Below are 16,705 nucleotides of genomic sequence, written 5' to 3'. Positions count from 1 at the left end.
TGTGGGTGACTGAAGTCCTTGAAGAGTCATTTCCCTCTAGGTTTGTTTGGGGTTTCTTTGTTTTTGTTGTCTTTGTTGTTGTAGCAAGTGCGCTGTCACTGAGAGGCCCAAGCTGTCATTTTCTCCTGGGAATATTTCTGGTCCTCTGGTTTCCAGTGTGTCTCTCTCCAACCTAATCCACTCACTACTTACATTTGCTAAGGAACTCAGCGCACTTAAGAGCAGCTTTGTTTGCTGTTTGTCTGTCACCCATCCCCCCACCTCTCCATCCCCTCCATTCCTTCACCCCTTATTCCATCCATGCCCTTTGCTCCTCATTTCTTTGTGCCTCCATCCCTATATCCTGTTCATCTTTTCATCTCTCAAGATCCCTTCATCCCTCCATTCCTTCATCCTTCCATCCCTTCATCCATCCATCCATCCATCCTTGCATCCCTCTATCCTTCCATGTCTCCATCCATCCTTCTATCCCTCCATCCTTCCATTCCTTCATCTTTTCATCCCTTCATCCATCCATCCATCCATCCATCCATCCATCCTTGCATCCCTCTATCCTTCCATCCCTTCATCCTTCCATCCCTCCATCCTTCCATCCCTCTCTCCATCATCTCCTCCATTTCTATCATCATTTTCCCCCTGATTTACTTTTATCATGGTATTTTATGGCAGCAACAGAAAAATAAATTAAGACACTGGGGATATAGGTCAGTGTTCCAGAACTTCCAAGTATGTGTGAGGCTTTGACTTCAATACAACACTAAAAAAGATAAGCAAATAGCAAAGATTTTGAAAGATTTATTTTTAATTTTTTTGTTTTATTTTGTGTGCATGGGTATTTTGCCTGCATGCATATCAGTGTGTGACATGTGTGCCTGGTGCTGGTGGAGGCCAGAAGGAAGGGATCCTAGGAGATTGTAGTTACAGATGGCTATAAGCAAGCAGCCTACAGTGCTAGAACTGCCTAAATCCCCTGGAAGAGCAACTGCTGAACCATCTCCCTAGCCCCTTTATTTTGTTTGTTTAAAAAAAAATTTAGATTTATTTATTGTCAGTGAATGCCCAAAAAAGGGCATCATATCCCATTACAGATGGTTGTGAGGCACCATGTGGTTGCTGGGGATTGAACTCAGGACCTCTGTTCATGCAGTGTTCTTAACCATTGAGCCATCTCTCCAGCCCTGTTTGTTTGTTTTAATTGTGTGTGTGTGTGTGTGTGTGTGTGTGTGTGTGTGTGTATGTGTGTGTGCATGAGCACTCATACAAGAGGTAGCGCATGTGCACGCACTGAGTGCAAGTGCCTACAAAGGCCAGAAGCACTGGCGTGGGGGATGGGATTGGACTCTGGTCTTCTGTGAGAGCAGTACATGTTTTTAATGGCTTCCATATATCAGGAGTGGTGACACACTCTTGCAATTCTGAAACTGAAGAGCCTGAGGCAGGAGGATTGGCGGACAGCCTACCTAGCCCATACACAGGTACCAAGGCAGTCAGAGAAATACAACAGGATCCTGCTATTGTTACTTTCCTCTCTGCTTTGACACAAACTCTGACCAAAACAACTTAAGGGCGGGAAGACTGGTTTTGGCTCACAGTTCAAAGGGAAGTCCATCATGCTGAGGGAGGCAGGAAGGCACAGAAGCAGTAGAATGCTAGTGTGATGTGCCCATATCAGCAAGCAGAGGATATTGGCAAACCTGTGCTCAGCTCGGAAAATAGCTCAGACATCGTTTCTCCTTATCAGCCCTGGACCCCAGTCTATGGAATGATATTGCCCACAATTACAGTGAATCATTTCATCTCAGCTTAACTTATCTGTATCACAGGTATGCCCAGAGACTTGTCTTCTAGATGATTCTAGGTCCTATCAAGTTAACTACGCTAATCACAACGTCATCTTAAACAAAACAAATCATACATTTTCAATTTGCGATTGATTTTCACCCCCAGACTAGGGACTGGAATCCACGGATGCAGAAGCAGCAGATGTGGAGAGCTGACGTGATCATGAACATGTCGAATTGCTGCCTGCTTCTGTGGTTTGTTCTTATTTATGGCTGGGTGTTGTGGGTTGGACATAAACTGTCTCCAAAGGCTCGTGTTCTTGGTCGAGCTTGGTCCCAGGTGATCAGAGGGCTGTAAATTCACCAGCAGAGCAATCCACTGACCAGTCCACAGCAGGATAAACTAGAGAGGAAGTAAGTCACTGGGACCAATAAGGGTTTGTGTTGTTCTAGATCTCCCCTGCTCTGCCTTTCCTTCCTGACCTCCTTGTGATGAGAAGCCTTGCCCACCACACAGTTTTGCTGCTGTACCTCTCTTCAAGTCCAAAAGTAACAGAGCAGGATGCCCAGGAGCCAAAATAACTCCTCCTCTGATATTTTGTCAAAGCGATGGAGAGCCCTAAGACACTAGATGTTGTGATGCTGTGTGAAGTTACCATTGTTTGCCTATTTTCCTTTGTAGGGACACTGAGAAACATTCTATTTTGTGTCTGCTCTGAATAAAAATGCAATGGACACTTTTGCACAGAGCTTCCAGTTTGGGGCACTTTTCTTGTGTTATTTTCAGGTTTCTGCATCTTGAACAGCAGAGGGTGTCAGTGAGCCAACAAATAGCCACCTGGAGAGCTCAACTCAGCTCAGCTTTTCCCAGGAGGAAGCAGATCTCAGTGGTCCAACATTTGTTACCATCTTCCCCGTCCTGAAACTTAGGAAGACTTGGGTACACAGATATGAAGACATTTTGACAACTGTAAAAAATTTAAGTAATGTTCTTAATTTATTCTTTTGCTGCTGTTTCCTGGTTTGTTTGCGTTTTTTTGTTTGTTTGTTTGGTTGGGTGTTTGTTTCTTCAGGGTTGCCCTTTTCTTCCTTTGCAGTCATGAGTCCACAAGGTGGCAGGAGAGCGCTTATGTGGGCAGATGCCTGAGCTCTATACACAGGGCTCAGAATTCTCACCCAGATGTGTCTAATGATCAGACAATAATCTATGCCTAAACCTGAAGGTCAGCCATTACTCTTAGCCTTCTCTTTTCCCCTTGAGACAGAGTCTCATTAGGCAGTCCTGGCTGGCCTGGAACTTGCTATGTAGAGCAAGTTGGCCTTGAACTCACAGGCATCACCCTGTCTCTGCTCCTCTGGAGTGCTGGGATTAAAGACATGGACCACCATACCTGGCTACCCTCTGTATTTTTAAGTATATGCAACCAAAATTTACTGCTGTTTGTTTGTTTGTTTATTTATTTATTTATTTATTTTTGCCAATGATCCAGTCTACCCGCAGTGTTTGGCCTAGGCACACCTACTCAAACTGCTGTTACACCTCCAGAATGGTACACCCTACTTCTGTAAAGTGTCACCTTCAGAGACTTGATGGCTTTTCTGATGTGTGGACTCTTGATGGCTTGGGTAATTCCATGGCTATTTTTAAAGGGAATAAATAAGAGGAGCTGACCTCTTGATTTGCATAATTGTGTGTTGTTTCTGGGGCAAGAGGGCAGTGAACCATTTTCTTTCCAGGATCACACAAGGTGCTTATAGAAAGACGAGCTGGGTGGGTCATTACCAGGGACTGTGCATGAAGTGTTTCATCCTTGGTTGGAAGGAGCCCTGCCCCCGCAGGGGATGAGAACAGACAAGTGAATACCTGTGAAACCCTCAAGTCCCTGGGTGGCACATTGTCCAGCTGGGCTCTGTGTAGCTCTGTTCTGGTGAGCATCTTACTCATGGAGGCTGCCCATTGCACCCCTCAGGGGTTTTTGACTATGATTTAGTGGGTTTACTCAGATGAAAGGCTGGGTTTGTTTGGGTTGCTTGGGTGTTTCTCACATCAGATCTTCTGACTCCAGAGACTAAGAAGCTATTAAGACAGCTTCAGCTGCAGAGAAGAAGACCTGGAGCCAATGGGTTTGACAACAGGAGTGGAGCACTGCCTGTGGCCTCCAGAATCATTACAACCTGACAGTTTAGACTCTAAAAGACTTCTGAATCTAGAAGATCTGGGATTCGTCATTTGAACGCATTCGCCAAAAGGGGGTACTGTGCAGCCAAGCTTGGAAGTTGCTGCTCTGTGTACCTGGTTCATGGGTTAGGGGCTCCTTAAATGGATCTTCAAGGCTCAGGATTCAGGTGGTTCCCACAGAAGTAGTCAGGGGGGTCCTGGCTGATGTATTCTGGGGAGCTGCATCTAGGCTGAGAAGTGGTCTGGGGGACTGATGCATGAGGGGAGCAGAGGCAAAACATAAGAGCTGGGGACACAGCTGCCTCTTGTTCTGATGTTCTCTTCCCCTGTGTCCTGTCTCCCCCCCCCCCCCCAGTATCCCTTCTACCACCTACTGTGCTCACACTGGAGTGAACAGCAGAGCAGCATGGTGATGTCTTCCCTCCATGCTGTCTCCACCCAAGAGCAGGGCGCCTGTGCTGTGCTGTGCTGTGCTGTGCTGTGCTGTGCTGCGTTTTCCATCTGAGATCTGGCAAACTTTTGCAGTGCAGGCTCCCTACCCACCATAAATGTAGCTGGAACACCAGCGCTGGCAGCTACTTCCGCTCAGCTGGACAGTAGCCCTAACGCCAAGGTCAGAGGATGTGGAATGGCGTGAGCTGGGGAAACCATGGGGTGGTCTCTTCAGCCACAGCTGCTGCTGTTAAAAGCAAAACAAACACAATGTGGGGTATGATGGAGCACGCCTTTAATCTCAGCGCTGGGGAGGCAGAGGCAGGCAGATCTCTGAGTTCAAGGCCAACCTGGTCTAAAGAGTGAGTTCCAACACAGCCAGGGCTACACGGAGACACCCTGTTTCAAAATAACAACTAAACCCCTACTGTAATACATAAACATCAGAAACCATTACTTCTGTTTTTAAGATTTTTGGTCTGAGATTTGAAGACATCTGTCCTGTGAAGACTACATCTTCTTAAGATAGCACATGGCCCGAAATGCAGTTAACAAGGGAACAGTGCCAAGGAGTCAGGAGAAAATGCTTACTGCTCTGTCTGGGGCAAAGGGCCAGGCTGCGGCCTGGGCAGGGAGAGTCCTGCCAGGAGACTGGGGCAAGACTGGGTAGTAGCTGAGCAGGACAGATGTGGGAGAGTTCAGAGGAGGGTTGTGTGAGGAAGACTAGAGTCCGCATCGCCAGAACCTGCACACTCATATTCATGGAGGCCGTGGCGGTAACAGCCAAAGCTTGGAAGCGCTGAGGTATCCTTCAGGAGGCGAAGGAGTATACATCCTGTTGCACCCAGACAATGGAAGCGTGTTCAATTATGAGCTGCCAAGCCAGGAAAAGACATGGAACAATATTACTGGAAAACACCCGAGTTCAGTTCCCCGTACCCACATGTCAGCTCACAACTCTGTAACTTCAGTTCCAGGGGATCTGATGAAGATCCAGGGCGTCCTCCGGCGTCCTCTTCCATGTCCACTTCATGCATCTGAGGTACAGATGGACATGCATGTAGGCATAACACTTACCCATACCCATGAAAAAAAATCTTGAATATAAAACAGAGAATACATGTCTAGGCTGAGCATGATGGCACACACCTTTAATTCCAGCACCAAGGAAGTGGTGACAGGCCAATCTTTGTGAGTTCAAGGCCAACCGGATCTACATGAGTTGCAAACTAGGCGGGGCTACATAGTGAGACCCTTTCTAACATAAACAAACAAACAAACAAAACAAATACTGAGAGAAGCCAGACTGAAAAAGTTATGCTGTAGGCTCCTATCGGTGCCATTCTGGAAAAGATAAGTCTGTAGAGAAAGGAAAAAAAAAAAAGTGGTGTTACCAGGGGGTGGGATGTTGAGACAGAGGGCAGGGACTTAACACGGTAATCCATTCTGCATGAGTCAGGTCCAGAGAGCAGGCAGCAAAAGCAACATGGACCACAGGTCCACTGGTGACTCCATAGTTGTGTGGTTTAACAAAGAAAAACGCTCTGGTGAGGATCCTGATAGAGGAACTCGTGTGTACGTGTGTGTGTGTGTGTGTGTGTGTGTGTGTGTGTGTGTGTGTGTGTATGTGTATATGTATGTGTGTATGTATGTGTATGTGTGTGTGTATGTGTTTGTATGTGTGTGTATGTGTACATGTGTGTGTATGTATGTGTGTATTTATGTGTGTGTATGTGTATTTATGTGTGTGTATGTATGTGTGTGTATGTGTACATGTGTGTGTATGTGTGTGTATGTGCATGTGTGTGTGTATGTGTGTGTGTGTAGGGGGTGGTCAGGGGCATTTGGAAAATCTTTCTCCTTGATGCTTACTCTTTCTACAAAACTGAAAAGTTTGTCTTTGTAAAATAAGCATATGACAGGGCTAGGAGTGTGGTAGAGTGTAGTAACCAAGCATCAACAAAGCCCTGGTTTGATGCCCTAGCACCCCATGTACTGGGTGTGGTCACACTCTGATCCCAGTACTCAGTAGGTAGAGGTAGGAGCATCAGAAGTTCAAAGTCATCCTCCACTACGTTGTGAATTCGTGACCATTTTGGGATACAAGAGCTCCTGTCCTATTTCAAACAAACAAACAAACAAACAAACAAACAAACAAAAAGGCAATTCTTCCTGAGCCGGCACGGTGAGACATGACTGTGATCCTGGCACTCTGGAAGCTGAAGCAAGAAGACTGATTGCAAGTTCAAGATCAACTGGGTTATATATTAATACTGTCACAAACAAACAAAAAAAGTGAGACAAGAAATCAAGCAAGCAGACAAACAAACGTAAAAAGGAATGACAGAAACTTGCCTCAAGAGATCAAGGTCAATTGAAATGTTCCAGAAAGAGGAAAAAAGAGACACTTTCACTGGGGCTGGCGACTGCCTAGTGCCATCTTCTGGCTCACAGCCACCTTGTATCTACCTTTCCTCCCTATAAAAGCCCTTTCTTCCTTAAGATAGTCTCCTCCCATTTCCTCGCGCCAGGACCACCAAGTGGCGATATGGCTACGGGCATGGGTATGGGCGTGTGCCCTGAGAGGCTACACGACAGAGTGCTGTTGGGCACGTTTCGTCCTGAGACAGTTGTTGGCATGTTGGTCTCAGGCCACCTGACCTGTTACTCCACTTCTGCAATCTCTGTGAAGCAGGCCTGGAGCTATTGCCTCACCGACCGACCAAGGACAAACAACAGCGGCGGCCACAGCCCAGCGCACCCTGACGGTCCTTGGGGATACTGTCCAGCCCCAGCTCGGCTGTGCCTGACTCTCGGAGCCTGAGCTGCTTCCTGTTTTGAACGTTCTCTGGCGAGTACAGTTCAGGCTTTTATCAAAGTACACGCTGCTTTCCTTCCCCGGGGATCTCACTTTGCAGCCAACTGGGACGCTGCACAAGTACACTTGGGACCTAAAGCGTGTGCATGTTGTTTACAATTCTGAAGATTTCATCACGCCAGTTTCTAAAAATAACTTGGCGTGGCATAGGCGTCACTGTGAATTCCTGGAAAAGTGGGTGTTTTCCTAGAGGAGGGAAGGAGGCAGAACAGAGTGGTCAGTACAGCCTGATGCAGGAGGCTCCTGCCAGAAAGGCAAGGCGGAAGCCACTCAGAGGGCTCCTTGGAGCTGAACTGCCCTTCCTACCTCCACATCAGAGGCAGAACTCCTGCTAACAGCCAGCAGGGGCTGAATTCATTTCAGGTTCCCACCTCTGGTTTATTTCACTACAGAGAAATAAACATCCTCTTTATAACCCCTTCTCCCCAATGCCCCGGGACTTCTCCCAGCTGGGTCAAAGTCACATTTGTCACTTCTGCCACCTTTGGCTCATACACCCTATCTTCTTTTTGCTTGGGTCCTCACTATGTAATTATTAGGCCATGGCCAGTGTGGCCATGCAAACCCTCAGTATTATTCTGGCTCTTTATACAGGAAAAGTGCACTGTTTATCAGAGAGGGCTACTGTGAAGGTTAGTTTTATTATTTATTTATTTATTTATTTATTTATTTTTAAAAGATTTATTTATTTATTATATGTAAGTACATTGTAGCTGTCTTCAGACACTCCAGAAGAGGGAGTCAGATCTCGTTACGGATGGTTGTGAGCCACCATGTGGTTGCTGGGATTTGAACTCTGGAGCAGTCGGGTGCTCTAACCCACTGAGCCATCTCACCAGCCCTTTTTATTATTTTTAAATCACTTTTTGGTGTGTCTATGTCTATGTAAGCGTGTGCCATATGGGTGCAGGGTCCTCTTGGATTAGAGTTGTAGGTGATTTATGATCTATCTGATCTGGTCCTGGGAACCAAACTGGAGTCCTCAGTAAGAGCAGCAAGTTTTTAAATTGCTGAGCCATTTCTCCAGGGCCCCCTTCCTTAAAAAGTTTTATTTTATGTGCACATGGGTGTTTTGCCTGTATGCATGTACGCACATCACATATGTGTATTGCTTATGTGTTGTGGGACGTAATAAAAAATGGTATCATCCCACGCAATACACAGCTGCTCTCTGTCCCCAACGGTCTTGCCACCTCTAAGCCAGCCCCAGGTTCCGGATTGCCTGCCTCAGAGCCTCTTGTACCTTCTCAGCATCCACCCCCTAGGCTAGTTATCACAAATTCCCTTAATCAGTAAATCAAAACTCTAGAAGCTTATAATTAATCAGTCAGATTTATATATCAATAAATTCTCAATTCACAAGATGCCCACACAATAATTTCAGAGCCAATTGATAATGATACAAGCTGCCCGCCTAGATTAGATGTTATCTCAAGTATTCTTTCCTTTTATGATTTTTTTTTTTTTTTTTTTTTTTTTTTTTGGTTTTTCGAGACAGGGTTTCTCTTTAGCCCTGGCTGTCCTGGAACTCACTTTGTAGACCAGGCTGGCCTCGAACTCAGAAATAATCTGCCTGCCTCTGCCTCCCGAGTGCTGGGATTAAAGGCATGAGCCACCATGCCCGGCCCTTTTATGATATTTTAAAGCCACACAGAATCTGGATTGTCTTTCTCTTTCTCCATCTTCCTTCCTTCTCCTCTCTGTCCGCTCTCTTCCATCTCTAAAAATCCTCACCCGTCTTCCTTCTCCACTGCCCAGTCACAGGCTTCTTGTTGTATTACTACTTAAATTCATTGGGGGAAAATTCTGCTACACTTATGGAGGCTAGAAGAGGGCATTGGATCTTTTGGAACTGGAGTTACAGGTGGCTGCGAGCTGCCCCTGGGTACTGAACCCAGATCCTAGAAGATATAGTCTAGTGTTCTTAACTTCTGAGTCACCTCTCCAGCCACAATGGTTAATCTTACTTGTCAACTTGACACAATCTATAATCATCTGAGACCAGAGTCTCAGTGAGGAATTTGCTAGGTGGGGCTCGGCTTGTGGGGATGTCTGTGAGGGACTATCTTAAGTGCCTTAGTTGGTGTGGGAAGCCCCAGCCTGAAGGTGCAAAGCATAGTTTCTTGGTTGGGAGCCTGTATTAGTCAGGGTTCTCTAGAGTCACAGAACTTATGGACAGTCTCTAGATAGTAAAGGAATTTATTGATGACTTACAGTCGGCAGCCCAATTCCCAACAATGATTCAGTCCCAGCTGTGAATGGAAGTCCAAGGATCTAGCAGTTACTCAGTCTCATGCAGCAAGCAGGCGAAGGAGCAAGAGCTCGAGCTAGACTCCCTTCTTCCAATGTCCTTATATTGTCTCCAGCAGAAGGTGTAGCCCAGATTAAAGGTGTGTTCCACCACACCTTTAATCCCAGATGAAAGGCGTAGCCCAGATTAAAGGTGTGTTCCTTAAACTCGGAGATTCAATCTTCTGGAATCCATAGCCACTATGGCTCAAGATCTTCAAACCAAGATCCAGATAAGGATCTCCAAGCCTCCAGATAAGGGTCACTGGTGAGCCTTCCAATTCCGGATTGTAGTTCATTCCAAATATTGTCAAGTTGACAACCAGGAATAGCCACTACAGAGCCCTAGACTATACCTGAATAGAGGAATCAAGGTGAGCGTTAGCTGCACACGCTCCTTGCTCTCTCCTCATGAGATGGTGTGACTAGATGCCAGAAGCTCGCGCTTTGACTCCCTGGCAATGATAGGACCATAACCTGGAATCATGAGCTAAAATAAACCATGTCTTCCAAAGCTGCTTTTTGTTGGTTTTTCAAGAGACAGCTTCTCTTTGTAACCCTGGGTGGCCTGGATTCACTCTGTAGACCAGGCTGGCTTTGAACTCAAGAGATCTGCCCCTCTAGTGTTGGGATTAAAGGCACACGGCACTACCACCCTGCTTGTTTACAGATCTTAACTGGCATTGTTATTTTTGATTCTAGAGTCAAGCTACACTTCATGATAACATAGAACAAGTATGCCAGTGAGCTGGGCAGAGGAGTTGACTTTTAAAAGGGACTGAAGGAAGCAGAAGAAACAAAATGAACATGTCAGCTAGTTTCCCTGTAATTTAGAGAAGAAAAAGGTCCCCCGGGGGCCAGCAAGATGATCCGGCTGGTAAAATAATTCCTGACCTGAGTTTGAGTCTCTAGAACCCACATATAGTAGGGGAGGGTGGACTGCACAAAGTTGTCTTCTGACCTCCACATTCCAACCCCATTACCGGCAATCCCCCCAACACACACACACACACACACACATACACACACACACACACACACACACACACACACACACACACACACACACACATACGACCATACTACTACTACTACTACTACTACTACTACTACTACTACTACTACTAAAGCAGTACAAAACAAGATAGGTCTCCTGTTTTTAGCTTACTGAGTTTGGTTTTGCCTACACCTATGTTTTTGCATCATGTGCTTGCCTGGTAACCAGGGAGACAAGAAAGGGGTGTTGGATCCATGAAACTGGAGTTCTCATGATGATTCTATGCCAGTGGTTCTTAACTTGTGGGTCATGATCCTTTTAGGGGTTTGAAAGACTCCTTCACAGGGGTTACATATCAGATATTTATATCATGATTCATAACAGTAGCAAAATCAAAGTTACGAAGTAGCAGGCATTTTATGGTTGGGGTCACCACAAGAGGAGGAACACTATTAAGGTGTCACAGCATTAGGAAGATGGAGAACCATTGCTCTATTTGCTTCTGGGAATTGAATCTGGGTTCTCCACAAGAGCAGCCACTGCTCTTAACCAGTGAGGCATCTCCAACTTTTATCTATTTATTTATTTATTTATTTTGGGGGTGGGGAAGCAGTTCAAGACAGGGTTCCTCTCTCTGTCTAGCCCTGACTGTCCTGGAACTCACTCTGTAGTCCAGGTTGGCCTCGAACTCAGAAATCCACCTGCCTCTGCCTCTCAAGTGCTGGGATTAAAGGAGTGCACCACCACTGCCCAGTGCTTTTCTGAGCAGTGAACTTTTATTGATGATATTCAAGAGAGTAGGGAGGGCTCCCTAAGCCCCTCCTATTATTATGGGGGTCTGGGGTGGAAATTATGAAGGAGATGCTCAGTGATGGGGGCTGAGTTGGGACAGGGACTCCTCAGCAACTTAGGGCCTCTCTCTTGCTCTCAGTGTCCTTGCTGGGGTGGGTGGTCCAGGGTTTCTCACTCCTTGGAGGCCATGTAGGCCGTGAGGTCCATGACGCAGTTGCTGTAGCCATATTCATTGTCATACCAGGAAATGAGCTTCACAAAGTTGTCATTGAGAGCAATGCCAGCTCCAGCTTCAAAGATGGAAGAGTGGGGGTTGCTGTTGAAGTCGCAGGAGACAACCTGGTCCTCAGTGTAGCCTAGGATGCCCTTCAGTGGGCCCTCAGATGCCTGCTTCACCACCTTCTTGATGTCTTCATACTTGGCAGGTTTCTCCAGGCGGCATGTCAGATCCATGATAGACACATTGGGGGTAGGAACAGGGAAGGCCATGCCAGTGAGCTTCCTGTTCAGCTCTTGGATGACCTTGCCCACAGCCTTGGCAGCACCAGTGGATACAGGCATGATGTTTTGGGCAGCCCAGAGGAACCATCCACAATCTTCTGAGTGGCAGTGATGGCATAGACCGTGGTCATGAGTCCTTCCACAATGCCAAAGTTGTCATGGATGACCTTGGCCAAGGGGGCTAAGCAGTTGTTGGTGCAGGATGCATTGCTGACAATCTTGAGTGAGTTGTCATATGGTTCACACAAACATGGGGGCATTGGCAGAAGGGGTGGAGATGATGACCCTTTTGGCCCCAGCCTTCTCCGTGGTGGTGAAGACACCGATAGACTTCACAACATACTCAGGACCAGCATCACCCCATTTGATGTTAGCGGGATCTTGCTCCTGGAAGATGGTGATGGGCTTCCTGTTGAAGACAACTTCCTATTCTCAGCCTTGACTGTGCAGTTGAATTTGCTATGGGTGGAGTCATACTGGAACATTGAACATGTAGTTGAGGTCAATGAAGGGGCTGTTGATGGCAACAATCTCCACTTTGCCAAGTGCAGAGCAGTAGGCAACCCTGGTAACCAGGTGCCCACTGACCTTCACCATCTTGTCTACAGAACGAGGATGGCACTGCACAAGAAGATGAGGCTGTCTCTGGAACAGGGAGGAGCAGAGAGCCTCTCTCCAGTCCTGTAACTGCTGTTTTTACAGGTGTATTCCTAGGATAACGCCTTGTGAGCTGAGGTCCTAAGGAGGCAGAGCCTAGGACATTAAAGGTGCTGGCAATGCCTGGCCTTTGGCTGAGAACATGTTGAACTGGAGATGGAAAGCTGTAGGTCAGAGCCAAAATGGCCTTGGGCTATCTTGAGCTCCTTGTAGCAGGTATTTACTATCCACCTGCAGATCTGCCCTAACAACCTCCGAACTAAAGATAAAACTCTAGGAATGTATAGCTCATCTAGACTTCCTAGCCTCCCTGCCCTCAGGCTCAGAACTCGACCAAGGCATCTAAACCCAGAGATTCCACCCCCACCCCCTCACACCTTAGTAGTTTGTATACTCTCCACCCAAGGATTTGGTAAACACATTTATTTATTTTTGAGTTTCTTTTTGGTGACTGTCAAAGTTCCAGTGACTGTGCTTTATCTGGGCACATAGAGCCAGTGTTGTAATCCTGGTGTCGTGGAGGTCACCCATGAGTTGGGAGTCCAGCACTGGCTTCATGTGAGACCTTGCTTCAGAAACGTAATTAATAAATGAATGCTTTCATGTAGGAGAATGCCATTTAGGATAACTTGGTTCTTGTTTTGGGGCTGTTATTGCTCTGCTTTTTTGTGGGGGAGGGAGTTTTTGAGACAGGGTTTCTCTGTGTGGCCCTGGCTGTCCTGGAACTCACTCTGTAGACCAGGCTGGCCTTGAACTCAGAACTCAGCCCTGGCCTGTCTCTGCCTCCCAAGGGCTGGGATTAAAGGTGTGTGCCACCACTGCCTGGCTTTTTTTTCCCCCTCCAATGTTAGAGATTGAACCCAGATCCTGACACATGCAAGGGAAGAAATCTATACTGAACTCTGAACTACATCTTTAGTTTTTTTTGTTTTTTTTTTTTTTAAGTCTCATGTAACTTGGACTTGATCTTGAACAGTGGATTGTCCTGCCTTTCACATCATGCTTCAATTACATGTGTGGGCCACAAAACTTAGTCTTTTTTTTTTTTTTTTTTTTTAATCCAGGGCTTCCTGCATGAGAGCCAAGCCATCTACATTCTGAGTATCCCAACCCCCCTTTTACTTTTTGACACAAAGTCTCACTAACTTCTGTATTCTGTCCTATACTTGAATCTACTGCATGGCTCAGGTAGTCAAAATGGCCCATCAGGTAAAAGCACCTGTCAGTAGTGACTCACACTGAGAAAGGAGAGAACCAACTCCTTTAAGTCACCCTCTGATATCAATCAATGAGCATGACATGAACATTTCTGCACATGTGTAAATAGATAAATACATTTTAATGAACTGATGATCCTGCCCTGACCTCTAGAGTATTAGGATTATAGGTGGAGTTGCCACATCCAGTTAATTATTTTTTTAAATATTTTTCTTTTTTTTAGATTTTATTTATTTATTTATGTATATGAGTACTTAGACACACCATAAGAGGGCATCAGATCCCATTACAGATGGTTGTGAGCCACCATGTGGTTGCTGGGAACTGAACTCAGGACCTCAGGACCTCTGGAAGAAGTCAGCGTTCTTAACTGCTGAGCCATCTCTCCAGCCCCAGTTAATTATTATTTTTTTAAAGAATAAATTACTAGCAGGGTGGTGGCACATACATTTAATCCCAGCACTCAGGAGGCAGAGGCAGGGAGATCTGAGTTTGAGGTCAGTCTGCAGAGAGAGAGAGAGAGAGAGAGAGAGAGAGAGAGAGAGAGAGAGAGAGAGAGAGAGAGAGAGAGAGAGAGAGAAGCCACGGTTACAGAGGAACTCTGTTTCAAAAACTACCCAAAACAAAAGAATAAATTATTAGCACAATGTGAACCATGCTTTTAATCCAGAACTAGAAAGCCAGAGAGAGGCAGGCATATCTCTGAGTTCAAGTCTACATAGTGAGTTCTAGGACAGCCAGGGCTATACAGTAAGATCCTATCTCAATCAATCACAACATTTTCTGAATTTATTTTAAACATTCTATTAATGTTTGTATGTGCATGTCCTTGGTACAAGAGAAGGCCAGAGGACAGCTATTGGGAGCCCGTTCTCTCCTTCCTTCCACCATGGGGACTGCATTTGGGTTGTCAGACTTGGTGACAAGCACCTTTACCTGCTGAGGCCCCTGTTCTACTTATGTAAGTTACTTATGGAAACAGGGTTTCATGTAGTCCAGGCTGGCCTCAAAGTCACTATGTGGGTAAATCTCAGCCTAGAACTGATCCTTCTGGCTCTACATCCCAAGTGTGCCTGGCTAGAAGTTGTTGGTAGATGCACCAGGCTTCTGAGCCACACTACTGGCATTATTTGCTTAGTCATGAATGGAGTGCCTCTGAGGTACTGCAGCCGTTGAGGGACAGATTCACTGAGACTCTCCATGGGGTTGAGAGTAAGTTGGGAAAGTCACTCAGGTACCTTAGATTTTTCCCAGACTGCTTTCCATAGACCAGGCTGGCCTCGAACTCAGAAATTTGCCTGCCTCTGCTGCCTCCCAAGTGCTGGGATTAAAGATGCGTGCCACCACCTCCCACTTTTCTCCCCCCCTTTGAACGGGCTTTCACCTTGTAACTCAGCTGGCCTGGAACTCACCATGTGGACCAGCTGGGCCTCTAATTCACAGAGATCCACCTGCCTCTGCCTCCCAGAGGGCTAGGATTAAAGGCGTGGTGCTCCACTACAAACAACTGACTCCTTTGCCTGTTTTTTATTGAATGGTCTAAAGAGGTGGACAACCTTTTCTCCTTAAAAATACATATGTCTACAGCACTCAGGGGGCAGACGCAGGCTGATTTTCTGAGAGCTCGATGCCAGCCTGGCTTACATGGTGAGTTCCATGAGACCTAGAGAGACCCTGTAATAAATAAATAGCCTCATATACACACACATACACACACACATACATACATACATAGAAAATAAAAAAGGGCCGGGCAGTGGTGGTGCACGCTTTTAATCCCAGCATTTGGGAGGCAGAGGCAGATTTCTGAGTTCGAGGCCAGCGTGGTCTACAGAGTGAGTTCCAGGACAGCCAGGGCTGCACAGAGAAACTCTGTCTTGAAAAACCATTAAAAAAAAAAAAAAGAAAAAAAAAGAAAGAAAAAAAAAGAAAAAAAAAGGATAAACATAAATTTCTACTTATAACATCCCTAACCCCTTCAAATCCACATTTTCGTTTTTCCTTTTCTTAGTAGACTGGTGTAGAGAATTCCCAGACCCTTCTCTTTCCCTTTGTCATTCAGGCACACATATCTATGCAAGCTGGGGATTGAACCCTTGGATTTGCTGGACACGGAGGCTATCACCAAGCAGGACCACAGCTGTTTCTTGCTGGACACAGAGTCTGTCACCAAGCAGGACCACAGCTGTTTTTTTCTTGCTAGGTGTGGTAGTATGTCTGTAATCCCAGCACCTGGGGGGTTGAGACAAAGGTTTGGTGTCTGTAGCAGAGAATCTGTTTATTGTTCTGAAGGCCCTAGGCTAGAGCTCCGAGCACTGTAAGAAAGCAAGCTTTCAGTTAAGAGTGGTGGAACCACTGGGAAGCTGGGGCAGGAAAAAAAGTTTAAGACCAGAGTAGGTTACAAAGCGAATCTGTCTAAAAAAAGACATCAGATTCAGTCTGGTGACATGGCTCAGCTGCAGTGAACTTGCATGTGCAAGGCCCTCGTATAACCTTAGCACTCCAAACAAAACAAACGGAAATCAAGGCTGCATAGCTATAATCCCAGCTCTCAGGAGGCGAAAGCAGTAGGATCGGAAATTCAAGGTTAGCTTTTGCTACACAGCCAATTCAAAGCCAGCCTCGGTTATGACATTGTCTGGGAAAAAACAAAACACCAAATGAAGCTGCTTCTAGTGACCTGACCCACTGCTACTAAGATAGCTTCTTTTGAGGTTCACAAGCCCCTTCTCTATCCCAGAACTGTATCAAGAGGGAATTCCAACCTCCAAGTACAGAGAAGCTACTGGGTAGGTTACAGGGAGGATGCAGAATCCTCAAAACTGGCCCTCCAAAGGTCTCTCCAACCGTTCCTGTCCAAAAATGCCGTCCTTTCTCGCATGCAGCATACCACAGCACTACCCAACTCGCCATTGATGCTGCAGTAGAATACTGGCAAATTTTTTGTTTTGCTTTGTTGTAAACAGCTTCATACAGTGCAG

The 16,705-nt window shown here is 46.1% G+C and overlaps 1 pseudogene; it reads right to left on the bottom strand.

Annotated features, from left to right (window-relative positions):
• Gm9358 (predicted gene 9358) lies at nt 11,322-12,465 on the bottom strand (annotated as a pseudogene).

The sequence above is a fragment of the Mus musculus genome, chromosome 7 (assembly GCF_000001635.26).
Source record: "Mus musculus strain C57BL/6J chromosome 7, GRCm38.p6 C57BL/6J".
Classification (NCBI taxonomy): domain Eukaryota; kingdom Metazoa; phylum Chordata; class Mammalia; order Rodentia; family Muridae; genus Mus; species Mus musculus.
The sequence above is the reverse complement of the archived record's forward strand: the minus strand, read 5'-3'. Positions and strand labels throughout refer to the sequence as shown.